Here is a 17,098-nt window from a genome sequence, read left to right on the forward strand (position 1 = left end):
ATCAACAAATTTGCTTTACTATCCAATGTCACACTTCCCAGCCTGTCAAACGGAGCAACAGGACAGGGATGTGAAATAGACAGCATCATCATAAACTCTTCACATCACCAAATACCTTAACTGTACCAATGGCGAACACTGAAACATTTTGATAGGAAAAAGAGAAGGAAAAAAAATAAACACCAAAAAAATCACACCCCCCTCCCCAAAAGCATACAAGTCCATCATTTCGGATCCTTCTAACATATTCTTCCAACCTTTTACATTTACCTTTCTAGTGATTTCTCACTTCAATGAGAAGATAAATATGTAAGAGTATGCTACATGCAGTGAAAACTGAAACTAATCTTACCATAAAGAATGCCATCTTCTTTATTAAAGGGTTTCACACTTCTTGGGATACTACAGTAACGAGTTCGTCAATTTTTGCTTTCTCTTATGCAGATTGCCAGCAAAAGAGCAAGCCTATGCCAGTTAGACAGTGCTAGGTATCATGACTGGGCTTTACTTCCATAAGAACAGGTCTGAAGATGCCAGTCTCTCTACAGGCAAGTCTCCTGCTATATCATATAGCTTGTTCTTACCATCAAATAAGGCTGGATCTATGCCATCAAATTAATCTGGACATAAATGACACAATGGAAATATTCTTATTTTTGAAACCATGCATGTAGTATAATTATACAGCAGCCCTAGAATAAATTTACTCTGGACTCAGTGCCTACTTAAGTTAGGGAGCAACACCGCATCCAATGCTCCTGGAAAGAAAAGTACATTTTTCTCTGCATGACACAACGATGGTACCTTCCTCACACTGGTGGGTCTCTGACTCGAATTTGAAATGTAAAGCTACGTATACCTTCAGCAGGACAGGGAACGTCAGTCCTTCCTCCCAAAACAGCTACATCACTCCACGGAAAGGCTAAAAATAATTCTCATTTATACACCCAAGCACACCCCTAAACCCCAGCAATTACAAAGGCAGTTCACTATTGCAGTAAAGAAGATAAAACTGCAAAGTTTATAAAGTTTCTGTTTCTGTTCCAAAGGAATTTGGCTCTTGAGTGAAAGCCGCCGGGTAAGGCAGATACTGAAATATATTTCTGCCTTTCAAAGCTCCCTTTTTCTCAGCATGACGCATTTTGTCATTCAACTTGCTCCTGAAACGAAGCATACAAATGGCATTTTTCAAGAATTAAAAGGTAAAAGAGAAGGAAGACGTAGGTTTTCAGTGCCAGACCTGTTCCAAAGTAAACACGTGCAGCTCAATAAAGCGAGTACCTTCAGAAACGCCAGCTATCACGACCGTGCGTAGTGCTGGAGCTCTTCTGGGTGAGAAGCTGGAGCGGACTTAGTAACGCTGCTTGGCTCCTTACAGACAACACAGCCCAGCAACTCACAAAACTGGGCACTAAAAACCACTGGTGACAAGGATTATATCTAAAAAATGAAGTGCTATCTAGGAAAGCAGCATGGATACAGCAACGCTTCAAATAGGAGTGCCAGCCCTGCTGTCTCCAAATTGTTTGGATTCTCTTAAATAGAGACAGGAGAGATATATATACCCACGCATATACAAAAAACCAACCCACCATACACAAATAACGGCATGATTCACACCAAAAGGCAGTGGGCAGGGACAGATAAATGGAATAAGCAGCCAAAGGCTCAGCAGACGAGGTGGTGTGACATACCAGCAAGAGTGAGGGGAGGAGCAGCAGCTGGAGCAGCAGCCGCCCCGGCACCCTAGGCAACTTCTGAAACACGCAGCTGTACACAGTGCGAGCTGACACGCAAACAGAAAGCAAAGATAAAAATGTTGTACAACAGCTGATAGCTCCAATGATGAAACAGAAGGAGAAAGTGGTCCTATTGTGGTATCAGCCTGGAGGGAAAATGACTTTCGGAGCTACAGTTTCTGCTAGCGCAAATTTGGCAGCCGCGCTGTGCGTATTTTCACCATCCAATTGTTTATACCAAAGCTCCTCCTGGAGAGGTTCCCTGCTTTCTTCTCCTATAACCCACTTGAAATCCACTTCCAAACCTTTTGAGAAACCTCCAGAAACAAAACAAAACAATACAGGATACTGAAGTCTCCAAGCAGCAAGCAAATAAGAAAATCCCTCTGCTCCAATCTAGGTCAATTATGGGCCAATACTTTTCAACTCTCGGAGCCTGATCTTAATACTTGTGTTATTACTAAATAAAGATTCCCATGTTCAGAATGGAGCCTTGTCCAAAGTTCACTTACGACAATTAAAAAAACCCTCCAGCTCAATAGGTTTTGACCTAATATTCCTATTCTTGGCACCTAGATGATGCTCGCTGCGCTACTGCTGTTAGTGAAGTTCATGGTTATCAGATCCATATGCTAGCCAAGCACTGCTCTGGGGTATGTTTCAGAAAGAAAAATAAATATTATGTTCCTACATAATTCATGTTTTCAGTAGTATCACCATTCACAAGCCTCTATTTTATTTAACATGTTACCTGAAGGAAGCAACATTCCCTGCCAAATACAACAAATCAGATACTTCACACACAGATGATTCTTCTTCGACGTTATTGCCAAGACCAGATCTTTCTGACACCCTCCAGTTTCTACAACAGTCCCCATCTGAGAAGGGGAAATGAAATAACAAGATTGCAACAAGCCGTCACTGACACTTTAGCATTTCATTTACCTCATTTATATACTTCATTGCCTTCAGTTTGTTATTCATTCCCTAACCTGCGTTATGTTCTAGTAGTTTTGCTACTTTAAAGTTACAGAATGAATTACGTTTGTTTTATTTAAAGTAGCACTAAGAAACTGAGTAAAATTAGCCCTCTCGGAACAGGCTTTGCTATTTAAAAGCAAAAGGCGTTCAAATGTTTTAGCCATTTTAAGTCATTCTTGCCTTCCCCGTGGAGCCTCTTGGTGAGTCGCCTGTTAGAGTCACAGCTAAAAGCAGAGTGCTCCATGACTTGTCCGGCCCCAGCTTGTAAACCAAACAGAGCAGACACTCCCAGTGCCCGACCCTCACGACCGTGAGAAAACCCTGAGGAGACATTCACAGACATGCGGGACTCGGGGATGGAAGCGCTGCATGGATCCTGCAGCCTCAGTGGCCGCTGCGCTTCAGGAACCGACGACACCAGGGAAACCCGGCCAGAGCGCAACTCGGGGTGTCAGTGGCGGCTCCAACACGCCCCCTAAACTCCAGAAGAGCTTTTCACCCAGTGCACCCAAACGAGAGATGCTTTCAAAGTGAAGGAAGTCGCTTTCCTACCTTGGGGTAGACTCTTAAACCTATAAACACCACAAAACATAAAGGAGGGGTTCTGAGTAGACTAGGCAAAAACCCCAAAACCTCCAAAAGACACCAACGAGCCCCCTCAGCAAAGGCCACAGTTGTATGCACGCTGTAAGTTGGCATTAGCCAGCGCTGTTTCCAAAAGAAGCCGTCCCACTTTCCATCAAACCATCTGCTTGTTTGTCTCCCGCTGCCACGCGATGCTGCGTGCCAGCACGAGCAGCTGCCTAACCCAGATCGAGGAGCCGCACCGGGCTGGAACGATTTCTTTTAAAATGGCTTTGCTGAGGCTGGTTTCACGTGTGCTGATCGAAAAGGGCCACCCTTCCCCAGGCTAAGCCCATTCATTCCTTCCCATGGAACTTCCCCGAAAACCAGAAGCAAGCGACAGGGCCTTGTCTTTTAATTTGGCTCACAGAAATTAATCTCACAAATCATTCCAACACACCCGCAGTAATGATAAGGAAATATTTCCTAATATGGAATTAATCCTGAATATTGGAGTTGTGCTGCACTCCAGGATTTCCTGCTATTCAACAAAGCAGAAGTCTCCCATGAGCAACGGCCTTGATTCAGTTCTCTGCTGCTTTCAACGAGCAGCAAGCTCGGCTGACAAACACAAATTCATTTCCTCGACAGGAAAAGATAGGAGCTGGGTGAAACTGGGTAGGTATATACAAAAATATATATGGGTATATACACATAAACTACGTATATCTACGCCTACAGAAAATATATGCATTTTGTTTTCTTCCTTTTAAGGTTAATACTTTTTCTACTTCAAGTAGCAAAGAAACTTTTGATCCAAACATCATACCTTTGCTTTAATAACAACGGGAGACTGATCACCTAAAGTTTAAAAATACAAATCTACTAATAAGGTCACTTCCATCTCGGCTCCACTGGCCTCGACGTTTGGCAATATAATTACATTCCTTATGCTCTACTATCAATAGCTCTGTCCCAAAGTTAAAAGCTCATTTTGAGATATCCCGTACTTCGAACGTTCACTCAGCGTCGAATGACTCGCAGTGACATACCAAAATCATCAGGAGCTCACTCTTTTCAAATAACTTGTTTTATTTTCTTTATAGAAGTTTTTTTTAAGACAATCCAATCGTTTGGGTTTTAGCAGTACCAACTCAAATTGCTTTACTGTGCACATGTGTGTGGCTGCAAGACAGGAGTCTCCCACACGCCCCATTGACTTCATGGGGAGAGAGAGAGAGGAGAAAATAGAGAGGTTGTACTTCTGCTCCATCAGCAAGGATGGGAGCGCCAGAGCTAGGAGCAGGAAGGGAACAGAGGTGCTGGCGCATCCACACGCTGCTCTGTCTTCCAAGGAGTGCTCCAAATCGGAGGTCAGCTCAGGACAACATCCTGGGGAACTAAATGAAGCACAAGACATGATGAGGGAACTAGACTTGCAGTCCTGTGCAGCCATCCCTCTCTTCCCAGGGTTAACTGTGGCATCTGAATTGATGCATTTTAATTTACTGGCAGCAAGAGAAACCAACCAGTAGCTTGCTGAAAAGCTAACAGTGCTGTGCAGTGAAACAGCATTTCACAGCTTGCTTTAGCTTACTTGTATCTTTCCTTTCTCCTGGCCCTCCCCAAGTTTCATAGTGCTGCAAATCTTTGTCCTCTTGTAAGTGTCTAAAACCAGGAAGCTCAACAATCTACTGAAGTAATTGCATTCCTGTGCACTTGAGCATTTTCTCAGCTTTCAACAGGTACTTGCATCCAGGCATATTCAAGAAAACACTGGTTTAAGATATGCTAAATTAACTGCCATAAAAAAGCACCCATGCTAAATATTTTGCTGCAATGTTTTGGATCATGAAATAATTATGAACAGAGCAAGATCAGTGACCAAAAATCTGCTTCCTTCTCAGTTATTGGTTTTCTGGATAAAATTATATTCAGGTCTAAAGAAGGAGATGTCCCACCCCAAAACACACACAACTGTCAAAGCAAAATTCAGTCACAGAGGATACAGAGATATCTGGCTCTTTCAGGGCCAAGAGAAACAACTTAGGACAGAAGACTAAGAGGAGGAGATTTGAATTTGGCATGCATAAAGTTTCCTTGAAATTTTAATACATTTTCAGCTTTGATCCAACAAACCCTGCTCTCAAATTTTAGGGATGATGTAAAGCCTTTCCATTTTCTAAGGAGCCTAGGGAAGCAGGAGCAGAGGAGGGCCTTCGTCTTTGGGAACTAGAAGGGACTTTTGCATTAGAGAATCCTGGAGAAGAAGGCACCGAGTTTGTTTTTCATTTTACTGATGTATGTTCGAATCCTTGACTCTTGCTAGGCTCTTTGTAGATCATGTCAATCAAATTAAGTGTAGTAATTACACATGGTTAAGTCTGTGCCAGCAAAGGAGCTGACCACTAAATGAGATGCAGAACATGGATGACTGGATGTGGCCTGCGAAATGCCTCTCTAGTCAGGGTTAATGAGCACAACAGATCCCTCTGGCCTTAAAAAGCTCCAAATGCAGGTAGTGCATCTTGTTAGTATACGCAGTACTGGAGAACAGATGTTTCCCCACTCAAATCCCACTACAACTGTTTATTTCTTTAACTATGATTTTTGGAGAAGACGACATTAAGCAGGTTACCCTGATGAGGCCCAGGATACACAGAGACGCAAAGATGCATGTGGTCTCTTGATGTAAGAGATGAATACATGGTACCACCTTCCTAGTGCCTGAAGTTGGGAAGGAGATTTGGAATGGTAAGGATGGAGCTGTGTCATACTCTTACCACCAAACCATCAGGAGCTCTGGCCATCAGTACCAAAGGTGAAGAAAGAAATACCATTTCATGAAGGAACCATTATGGCAACATTTGATCCCCACAGTGGCAACGATGACAACTGAGAAGAGAAAGCATTGCCATTCTGCCTTATTATCAGACTATTTTAGGGGAGAACAGTCAATACAACAGTGCTTGCATTTCAACATTTATATTACTTTGAGAACATACATATCACTGTATCAATCCATATATTGCTTTAAGAGCAAAAATATACTAAAAGTGGGTAGCTGGGGCTTATCCTTCTGAGATTTAGAGGTTTAGAGAAAAACAGCTGGTATAGAGGTATAGAGAAAAACAGCTCTTGCAGGGGTAAACTCAGAGCCTTGCCTTCATGAAGTGTGAGTCTTCCTGCAGTCTATTGCTTAATGTCCCTACTGCTCATCTCCTCTAGGGCTGAAGAGTGACCAGAGGAGTGCTTTGATATGGCTATGTGTATATACACATGATCTCTCCTACACAAGCACATGTCCATCCTTCTAGGAAGATAAGAAAAAGGCAAAAAAGGAAACATTTTATCTGCACCTAAGTGAAAGATGATGAGGTTTGTGATGGGCATTACTTTCCTGTGGAAGGTCATTATCCAGTCTTGGCCTGGGAAAGCTCACTCAGAATGGGTGGTGTTTTCCTCTAAATTAATCTCAGACATTTGATTCTATTATCTGGTTTCCTAGTTAAAGGACAAGAGAGGCAAAAGCAGGGTGTGGGTAAAAGCTCTGGTTATATCCAGCTGCAAGAGAAAGTGAGAGGGAAAAGGAAGAGAGGATATCTGCTTAGTTTCTATAAGATACCAAGGCTGTAGCTGCTATGTTACAGCTAAACATGCAAGGACGGGCAAATCTCCAGATTTAAAAAAAAAGTCTTAGCCCAGTTTCATATGCTTTCAAGACGAAAACCAATTATGGTGAGAATAAGAGAACAAAACTTCTCCAGGAACAAAGTTTTCCCACAAAAAAACCCTTCAGAACAGAACAGTCTTGCAGCACGTCCTGAAGGCTACGCATGCTCTCAACTGAGAAAAGGAGCAAGACTCATCAGTAAGAAGGATTCTTCATGGAACACAGGTCACCTCAAACAAAGGAATGGGCTTTACAGGAAAGTAGAAGGAAAAGCAACACTTGTGTTCCTGCAGAACGGCTCTCACTTTTCTTTTCAAGGTGTAAGTCTATTGCCCTGTAAGATGACTACATGTCATTGTGCCTCCATTTCTTTATCTGTCAAGCACAGAGGAAGACAAGTGGAGGTACCGGCAAGAAATTCAAATGGAAGTAACAGTTTAGTACAAACAATGTCTAAAGATGGAGACCGGTGGGGAGGCAAATAAAGTAGTCTTCCAGGCAGCGATCTGAATTGCTTGATGCTTTATTTCCCTTAAATAGTAACCAGAGAAAAACCCAAATAAGTCGTAGGAAGAATGAGATCATTTCCACTTTTGAAATATTATTTAACATTAACATTTCCTTATGGGGATGGAAAAGACAGAAAGGATAGACATTGCTGCCAAGTTCTGTTTCAAGGAACGTCAATGCAGGTCTATGAGTTGCTTCTTAGAGAAATAGAGGTCCCTCCCTCTCAGTTTGCTGATCCTTCCAGTCCTGGACACACTCTCCTACTGTCTTCCCAATATTGCAGCCACAGGCTAGTTAGGTGAACACGGGTAGGCAAAAAGGACAAGGGGGAGAACAGCACCGTCCCTTTTGCAGGCACCCAAATTTGGACTACATCCAAGTAGGGTTTGATACACTTGTGGCAATGGGAGGACAGGACTGTCCCTTTTCACAGTGGCCAGTTACACCAGACTGGGTACAACATAAAACCCAGAGTCTAACAGTGACGACCAGTAAACAAATGTTAACTCTCACCAATGCATCACATTCCTCTTGCACGAACTTTTGCTGGCTCCATTTGGAAATGGGCTGATGGAGAGGACAATTTTGCAAAGCTTTCCAAAGGCAGGCTATAACTGCTTTCTCACATCCCTTTTACTTCAGGCTGCAACACTACAGAACACAATTCACTTGATTTTGATGAAAACTGTTATGATGAGGCTAATCATGATGAACAGCTGAAGGAGTATCCCCCATCCGGGGGATACGCTGTGCTCTTTGTAAATATAGCTAGGTCATTCATAAAGACCAGGAAGGGTTTGTACTACGTGCTGCTTCTGCTTGCTTTACAAGCCACACCAAGCACTTCTCCTAGAGTACTGCGTGGTTCCTGTACGTTGAACAAGGCAAGCCCAACAAGGACAAGCGAGCTCAAAGAGCAATGCTGACATGGAGCAGAAGTCTGCACTATGCAGTAGACGCAGATATAATTTGTGCTTGAATTTGAATAGTTTTATGCTCACCCAAAGAATGTCGAGAGCAAAGACTCAGAACAAAGCCTGGTACCTGATCTACAGTAACACACCAGGCCCATCTGCTTTAAGGCCTACTCTAATTTCTCACTCATTCCTTAATGCACCTCTTCTCATTCTACTCAACAACTCTACAAGAGCTACCAGTGAAGGTGACCCTAACACAGCCTCTCATGGTGACTTGAGGTGGACAAAGCTTTCTGCAAAATAAAACCACATTAGATTGCTGGTATTTGCCAATGATGCAAGCGTTGAAGCCATGAATATTTTCAAGTTGGTTTTTTTTTTTTTTCTAATCGCATCTGATGCATGTATAGAGAAAGGATGCTCTTGTGGCTACAACACAGGAAATTGCATTAAGTAACAGATGATCTGGGTTCTATTTTATTTCCCATGTGCAAAAACAAACCCTACAGAAAAAGAAAGAAAGGAAAAAAAATACCTACTTAGGGTGTGCCTCAGTTACCTTACATGAAAACAAATATATAATTCCTCTACCTAGCAGGTCATGTTAGGAGGCATCACACATTTGTAACCACAAAGAACCTGGGCTCTTGAGAGCTGAAAGTATTAAAAAGTAGTTATTAATGTATTTATTATTTAACCTGGCCCCAAACTTATGAAGCATATGGCCCCTTCCTTGTCATTGCGCTTCTCTGAGCTGCCCACTCAATCAGACCAGACCACCAGTTAACTACTGGTTGACTATAGATGAGGCATTAATCTGTGTATTGTGGATTTGGAAGGGTATGTGGCAAGATACGCAACTGAGATGTTTTTCATTGTTCCAAGGACAGGGTTGAAGACTCACTCTGACTTCAGAAACTGGAGGAAAACATATAGGAAAAAGCAAAAGAAAGGACAATTAAATATTAATAGACTGTAAGTGGCCAAGCTTGGTAATAACATTTCCAAGTTGAGCCACACTCAGCCTTGGCGAAGTCTTGCTGCTGTGAATCCAGCTGAAAGCATTTGTTTGAATGACTCCTCAGTCAACGTTTACACGTTCTGCTGCTCATACGCAAATAACATTAATCAGTTGGTTTTTAAAGTACTGATAAATGGAAAACATTTGGAAAGTCTTACCAGTTTCCTGGTAAAGCCACACATAGTATCAGGACTGTAGTTTGTCACATTGATATAACACAGGGTGAAAGAGAATACTTCTCAATGTTACCAATCACTAGGAGGCAGCTGCTCTACTATATTCTTCTTCTGAAAAATATAAAGAGCACTAAAAAAATAAAGAAAAAGGAGTCTAATCATGTAGCATTAGCACAGAATCAAAAACATTTACATTTGTGATTCCTCAGATGATTAATTATTTCTTCAATTGAGTCTTAAAATACATTTCAACTTGCACTCATTTACAAAAAGAAAGCCAAGTAAAATCTCTTATTTTAGAAGGACCCCTGGCAGTCTGAAAAGGTCTGTGCAACAACTAGCACTTTTAACTTCACAGATCATGCCCCAGTTGGTACTAAGCCCTATCTCCCTAGCCTAGATGCATAATAAAAATTTCATTACTCCTCCCAGGTCCAAGATGATAACACAGGGATGGAAGAAAGATCTGGAGGCTACTTGTCCTTTTTTTTGTATCCCTTTGAGTAAAATCTTGCAAAATAAATCAGTAATAAAATAAATAATGGAAATTTCAGCAAATCCTGAAAGCACAGGGAAGCTGCTCTGCTGGAAGCCTCCAGGAGCGAAGGTATGTCATCCCCCTTCCCAGCATGCCCAAAGCTGCAAAGGTCTGTTGGGATTGTTATCAAGCCTCAAGCTGCTTTCCTCTCCTTTGGGTTATTCCTCATGTTAGTAATGCCAGAAAGCATCTTCATCTTCCAACGAACTGGAGCTGCAAGCTTTATTCTGCTTCCCTATGTGATGTACCTTCCTTCCAGTTTTCCAGCAAATCACGTTTTGCCCCTTTAAAGTATTTCCCACCCAGATCTCGAGGTACTTTGCAATACTGAAACATAAAGCACATCATCTTGGAAAAGCAAGTCAGCAATTGTATCGCCATTGACCAGAGCCATCAAAATAATAAATATTTTTTTTTAAAAAAAGACAACTATGCAGCACCATACCAGCCGCTAAAGCACAAAGTGTAATTTGCAGAAGCTGCCAGAAATCTGAAGGAAGAGCTGAGACGTGGAATTGCCGCATTAGTCCCGACTCTTACCTTGAGTTTAGTATTACAGTCAGACCAGGTCAGCACCGGGAAATGGCAAGCTGTTTCTCTTGCAAGCCTTCATACAGACACACGTTTGAAAAATAAAATGTGTGCACTTAAGGAACATAAAGATGTTTTATGGAATCCTATTTTTAACACTAAATGGCACAGTGAACTATGGGAGAAAAAACTAGAATTACAGCAGGAAATAGAAAAAACAACTCAGTTGACCTGAGCCCTGGCTTTTTCAGAGGTGCAACTGCAGAGGAGCTCTGCCTACTTACTGCTGTTTACTCTGGGCCCTGGGGCTTTCGCAGCTGCTATTGAGGAAGCACATTCGTCACGCTCTTCTGGAGCAAAACAAACGGATTCTGACTACGCTGTCGGCAAAACAAAAGGAGCCTGTGAAATCACAAGTTTTTGCATGCACCTGCAGGGATATTTTACTAAGGTGAAGCCTGTGGATTTTATTACTGTTGAAAGTTCAACTGCCATAGAAGTCACACAGCAGTGTCAAAGCATATACACGCATTCGGGGCTGCACAACTGGAAGACCACCGGGGCCTTGCTTGTACCCATCTTTTTCTCCTGAAAAATGTGTTAACTTCTGTTCTACCAGAGTCCTAAAATAATCACCCTCGCAGAAGGCAGAAGCATCTATCTCCTCCTAGTGTCTTTTCATCTCCGCTGACTATAGAGGACGACAGTTAAGATGACTAACTGCCTTGCACATGCAACTTTTAAGCACCAAAGGGTAGGCAGATGAATCCTGCCTGGCAGCTGACACAATGCCAACTCTCACTGTGATGAGAGTACCTGGAATTAATCTTTGGATTTAGCCGTTTGCTTCTCCTTATTATCTCTAAAGCCTGTAACTGTTGGCCATGTTTATAACAGGTTTCTCAAGCACTTTTAGAAGCCTGGCCTCTTCAAATAGTGGTCCTACAGCAAATGGATGTGACATCCAGTTAAAATATGTTCCAAGGGTCAAATGAAGCAAACAAAACAGGTTACATCCCTCCCCCATCCCCATCTGCACCACAGAGTGCTGGGCTCCCCAGCAGAGGAGGACTTGGCAACTGTCTGTAATGTGGACAGACCCAGTTGCCACCAAACTTAAGACAATTTGAACCCAACTGTGGTTTGAAAACCTTGTCATTTTTACAGCCTTAAACTCTAGGCACCTCACGGACAGTAAAAATATTCTCCACATAAAGAAAAAAGATTAAGATCTGAAGCTCTCTATATAGTGTTTGCTAAAAATACCTCTTTGGAGGCATCCTTTGCCAAATAAGTGCCAAAACTTCAAAGGCTGAATTATAATGTGGAAATATTTGTAATGCAAGTTTGTTATGTTTCTTGTGAAGCATGCCTGGCAGTCTGAGCTCAAAGATGCCATCTCCAAGACCCGGTCCAGGCACTAACTGGAAATAGTTCTTTGCTGGTTTACGTGAAATGAGTCAATGGATCTCAGTCCAGCTCTCAATAAATTAGGAACCACATCACAAAAGCATCTGTAAGAGTCACTTCCTTTGTTGATACCATTCTAAAGGCCAAGGACTGAATAAGATGAGGAAAATGAATTATCCTCCCTCAAAATAGCACTTTCTTTCAAAACATGAATTGCTTTTACCTAGCATCTTTGGTGAAAATATCCCAGTGTGTTTTTACAAAATAAGAACTAATTTAAGTATTTAAGCAATATATGTAACTCCACACTTCTCAGTAGGAGAAACCAAGACCTGTTGACTTTCAGCATGCCAGAGCCATGCAAAAGGAAAGTGGACAACAGGAATATTCCCATCCCACATGTTAACTGCATTTCTGCTTTACAGAGCCAATAAAAGTTTAAGAGCTCCCAAGTATTCTTCTTTAAGAAAATTTAGCATATGAACAGGCTCATCTTGAATAAACTGCTCAATTTCAAGTACTCACACCATTAGGAATATCTGTCTTGTCTTTGCCAGTAAAGGGGCATGAAGTAAGTAATACAAACTTCGAAAACTAAGAAGTAACAACATTTTAAACTCTGCTTTAAGAAAACAGAGTAATAGTAAGAGGACACAGATAATATGGGATCAAAATCTTTAATCATGAACATCAATATTCATTTCTAATAATAAATGATCACATCCCCACTAAGCACTATATAAATCTCAGTGAATTAACTTTGCTAGAAAGCAAAGCCATACGCGTCACAAATACAATTCAGAGCAATAGTTTCGAAAAATCAGTCGATTACATTAATTAATTTGAACTTTGTTGCATTAGGATGGCACAGAGTAATTGAATACAAGCACATTTAATGTTAGAGGATTGGTGCTGCTCAGTGAATTCAGAGATGCTGAGTTGAGATAAAAGAATGCGTTTCATTCAAAGAAGATGAAGGCCTGAATTTTGGTGCTTAGTAAACAGCTGCTAAACTGATTGAATGATGCCTGTGAAGTACACAGGGTCAAATGTGGTCAGTACCTCAAAGAGCACCGGATCTTTCAATATTGAAAAAGCACTTATAAAAAGATCTTAGTACATTCATATATCCTTGCTCTGCTTGTCACTTCAAAAAACACCCTAGGTATCTACAACAGAGGCTGGATTATCCTTTGTCAGTCCCCTCTCCCTCAAAGTTGATGAGAATTATACCACCAAATTCAATATGGGAAGTAGATGTAGCATCCTATCAACAAGAGAGGTTTCTTGCTTAGAAGCAGCATTAACTGAGGTACCAAAGAAAGCCAGGAATTACAGAGAAATTCTTTAGTGTTTATTTTACTCATACATTAGTCATTGACAAATACTAATTTAGATCCCATTAATCTGGAAAACCATTAGAACACATTCGATGCAGCTTCCTTGTAAGAAGTAGGCTTAGCCAAATTTTATTTCTGTTAAAAGTCCTACCCTCTTGGTCAAGCACAGACTACATTCCTGATCTACCCAAGGAAGAGAAAAGAAAGGGGAAAAAGCGTAAGCAGGTGTAGTGCTTGTTATATCACAAGTGAAAAATCCCCTATTTCCCTCCCTAAATGTACATATATGATGGGAGTCTACTTCTGTAAGTGACTTCATCTTGTAAATCAGAAGCTTTGTTGACAAGATGATCACCACCCTTGAATAGAAGGAAGCTGCACCCAAAGCTCAGATTCAGACGTTCCAGACAGAAGTCTGGCCTTCCATCCAAGACAAATATGGAACTTATTCTGCACTGCTCTTACTGTGGTTTATTAGTTTGCAATATCTGGAGAGGATTTACTTTACGAGTCAAAGAGAAGGGCGGGGGGGTGGACCTTATTCAACCAACATCTTTGCAGTAAATCCCATCCTTGTGTTGGCAGCCGAGAGAGAGGGAGAGCACTTAGATTCTACAGCAACACAAGAAAATCTTGTGGACTCTTCAACTGCACACAGGCAGATGCAGATTCACTGTCACGCTCTAATGTCCTAAGTAAGACTACAGAACCTTTTATCCTCTTAGTCTGTATGGCAGCATCCTTTAAAGATGACATGATTGCTTCAGAGCACTTAGGCAAAAGAACCAACAAAATACATTTACACTGTGTTTCTCAGACTGAGAAAATTACAGTCAAGTAGAAATAAGAAAGATACTGTCAAGACTAGTCTCAAAGTGAGCTTCTACATGGAAAAAATACAAAGAACACTAAGAGGTTTCAGTATTTTTTTTTTTAAAAAAGAGAAATAGTATAACCAAAATTGTCATCATAATTCTTCTCTTGCAGCCTTTACTCGCTAAACAACACAGGTTCAACCCATGCCTGGGGTCAAAATCTGAAACTGAAATTGGACTGTAAACAAACCCAAAATTAGCTTTCTAAATATTACTGCTTAATAAAAAGGGCAGAGGGAAAATTAGCTAAAATTACTTATCTGTATTAGAGTATAACAATTTCCCCCAATTACTTCATAATTACTTCCTTTTTAATTTTTGACTTTCCACTGTTCTTTCAATCCTTTCAAACACGGTGATCTAAAGTACAGATGAAAAAATGGATGTGTATCTATTAATATTTTTTTTTCCTAAATGTTGCTTTTGATTGTATAGATCGTTTTACAAGCAGAATGTTATTTTGCTTATTTAAACATATAATGGGAAAGCCTATTTCTTCATTGTACCCTCACCATGGCCAGAGTTTTGCATCTTACTGACGAGCGAAGGTGAAGGCAGCAGCATTTTTGGCAGGTTCCAAGGAACCTCTTCGCTAGTTTCCCACCAAGGTGTTCAGCAACGTTATTCTGCCAGCAGCCAGGCTGCAGCACAAGCTGTGAGCAGCAGCTGAAATCAGTTGTGTAGGTCAGGGGATATTCAGACATGTGAAATTCTCTCATCTCTGGTTTGGGTGATATAATCAGACTTTTTACAAGGACATGTAGTGATAGGACAAGGAGCAATGGATTTAAACTGAAAGAGGGGAGATTTGGATTAGACGGAAGAAATTTGTCACTCAGAGGGTGGTGAGGCACCGGAACAGGTTGCCCAGAGGAGTTGTGGCTGCCTCATCCCTGGAGGTGTTCAAGGCCAGGTTGGATGAGGCTTTGAGAAACCTGATCTAGTGGAAGGTGTCCCTGCCCATGGCAGGGACGTTGGAACTAGATGATACTTTAAGTTTCCTTCCAACCCAAACCATTCTATGATTCTATTTTTCCTGAACACTGAAAACGATTTGTTCTTTTATCGTTTGCCACTACACAATCGGCTTATATGTCTGTGAGCAAAAGCAAACAGTTAACATCAATCAGATGCCCTCTGGGATTAAATGGGGTTTAAAGGTATCCGAGTGTGTTTAAGACTGTGGAGCTATGAATGAACCATAGCTGTCAGAGACAATGCTTTCAGTATGAACTTGGAGCAAGGGGCACTGTGATAGCAGGGAACATAGCAGGTTGTACTCTGATGCCTCCTGAAAAAACAAGTGGAAAGTTCCTTTAAGTCACTCTACACTAAATCAGCACTCCGATATCAACTGAAGGAGTTGTGATTCGAGCTGCAATACCTTACGCCAACTTGAATATCCACAAGTTGGTGCCCACTAACACCTCCATGGTCCGAGATTCACAGCACCATGGGGGGATCAAGTGTGTCAGTACAGCACTCATTTCGCACTCCTCACCGTGACAAAGCCCAGAGCAGCCAGTCTTGGAAGACAAGAGGGTACAGCACCAGTCTTGTCACAAGAAACTTTGACAGAAGTTCACTTCCATCTAAATTACATCCCAGGTGTAACCAATCCTCTGGAAACGCCAAGATTTACATGCTCAAACTCATTAGCTGGTAAACATATTATAATCCTCACCTGGACAGCTCCATCTTTCCATGTATTACTACCATGCCAGCACGGCAGAAATCCAAGTTTTCATCCCACACGTTTGTCCTGTAACACTACCCTAGCTACACGGCCTCAAATCTTTGGAGACAACTTTGCATTTCCTTGTGCACCTGGGGCTCACAGTGACTTCAGTGTGTTCCTTCTTTTTGAAGGAATGGATGAATGTTGCCTGTAAACACTGCTAATTATTGAGAACTAGAGCTGGTCAAGAAGTGGTGCATGCTGTGACATTAAGAAAGAAGCTAAAAAATTTTCCCATTTCTTTGAAGGTTTGCCAGCAAAGCCTGAAAATCTAAAGCATTCCACTTTGCTCTTTTCCCTTTACCACTGACTCATGAAAAAGACACAAGGATGGAAAAAGAAAGGAGAGGGAAAAGATTTAACAGGAAGAGAAAGGAATCCTCTTTTCTAATCCCTTCATCTCCTAAACCAAAATAATTTATTTTATTTTTCCAGATCTTTATCTCCCTTCAATCTAAAAGTTGTCCTTCTCAAAACCTTATCATAAATTACCTGCAATTCATTTTTCTACCTGAAACTATTTCTGAAGATGATTGTTCCTAATACCACAGCTCATCATAACTCAGTGATTTCCAACCTGTGGCCCACAGACACTGTCAGCAGCGTGCAGGTGGTCAATGGGACAGGAGTGGGTTTTAATCAAAAGTACCTGATGGCCTGGGAGAGTGTTGTGGCTTGACAGTAGTCTGTGGTTCACTGAACTTGAGAACCACAGCCTCAACTTCTGTAGCTGTCTAACCACTCCATGGCTTGTGTAACTCAACCTCAGAGACAGCTGTAACACTCAGATTCAGCTGAAGAATATCAGGGGAGCTCTACGTGACTTAAATTCCACATGCATCTCTTCTAAGAGGATACTAAAGGTCAATTATATTCATGGTTTATACAACATACACACATTTTTATTTCCCCCTGTGAGAATCCCCTTACCCTTCCATCACTAAATGTTTAATGTAATGTCCATATTCTGCACTTTGGGCTCTTCAAATACTTCAAAACAGTCTCTGCTCTATAGATTTTTATTCCTCTTACTGGCATTTTGTCAGACTTCAAGTTCACTCTGCTTCTAGTTGGAATGACTCAAA

The 17,098-nt window shown here is 41.4% G+C and overlaps 2 protein-coding genes and 1 long non-coding RNA gene across 5 annotated transcripts in view; all 3 read right to left on the reverse strand.

Annotated features, from left to right (window-relative positions):
* FGFR1OP2 (FGFR1 oncogene partner 2) overlaps nucleotides 1-17,098 on the reverse strand; it is a 357,712-nt gene that overhangs the window by 222,111 nt on the left and 118,503 nt on the right. The window lies entirely within an intron of this gene.
* STK38L (serine/threonine kinase 38 like) overlaps nucleotides 1-17,098 on the reverse strand; it is a 51,104-nt gene that overhangs the window by 26,571 nt on the left and 7,435 nt on the right. The gene's annotated exons all lie outside the window — the stretch shown is intronic.
* LOC147528922 (uncharacterized) lies at nucleotides 4,422-9,720 on the reverse strand. The gene is made up of 3 exons (XR_015222122.1): nucleotides 9,564-9,720; nucleotides 7,981-8,110; nucleotides 4,422-4,684 (listed from the first exon to the last, which is right to left on the reverse strand). It is a non-coding gene; the product is annotated as an uncharacterized LOC147528922 (long non-coding RNA).

Source organism: Tauraco erythrolophus, chromosome 4, assembly GCF_009769465.1.
Source record: "Tauraco erythrolophus isolate bTauEry1 chromosome 4, bTauEry1.pri, whole genome shotgun sequence".
In the NCBI taxonomy this organism is placed as follows: domain Eukaryota; kingdom Metazoa; phylum Chordata; class Aves; order Musophagiformes; family Musophagidae; genus Tauraco; species Tauraco erythrolophus.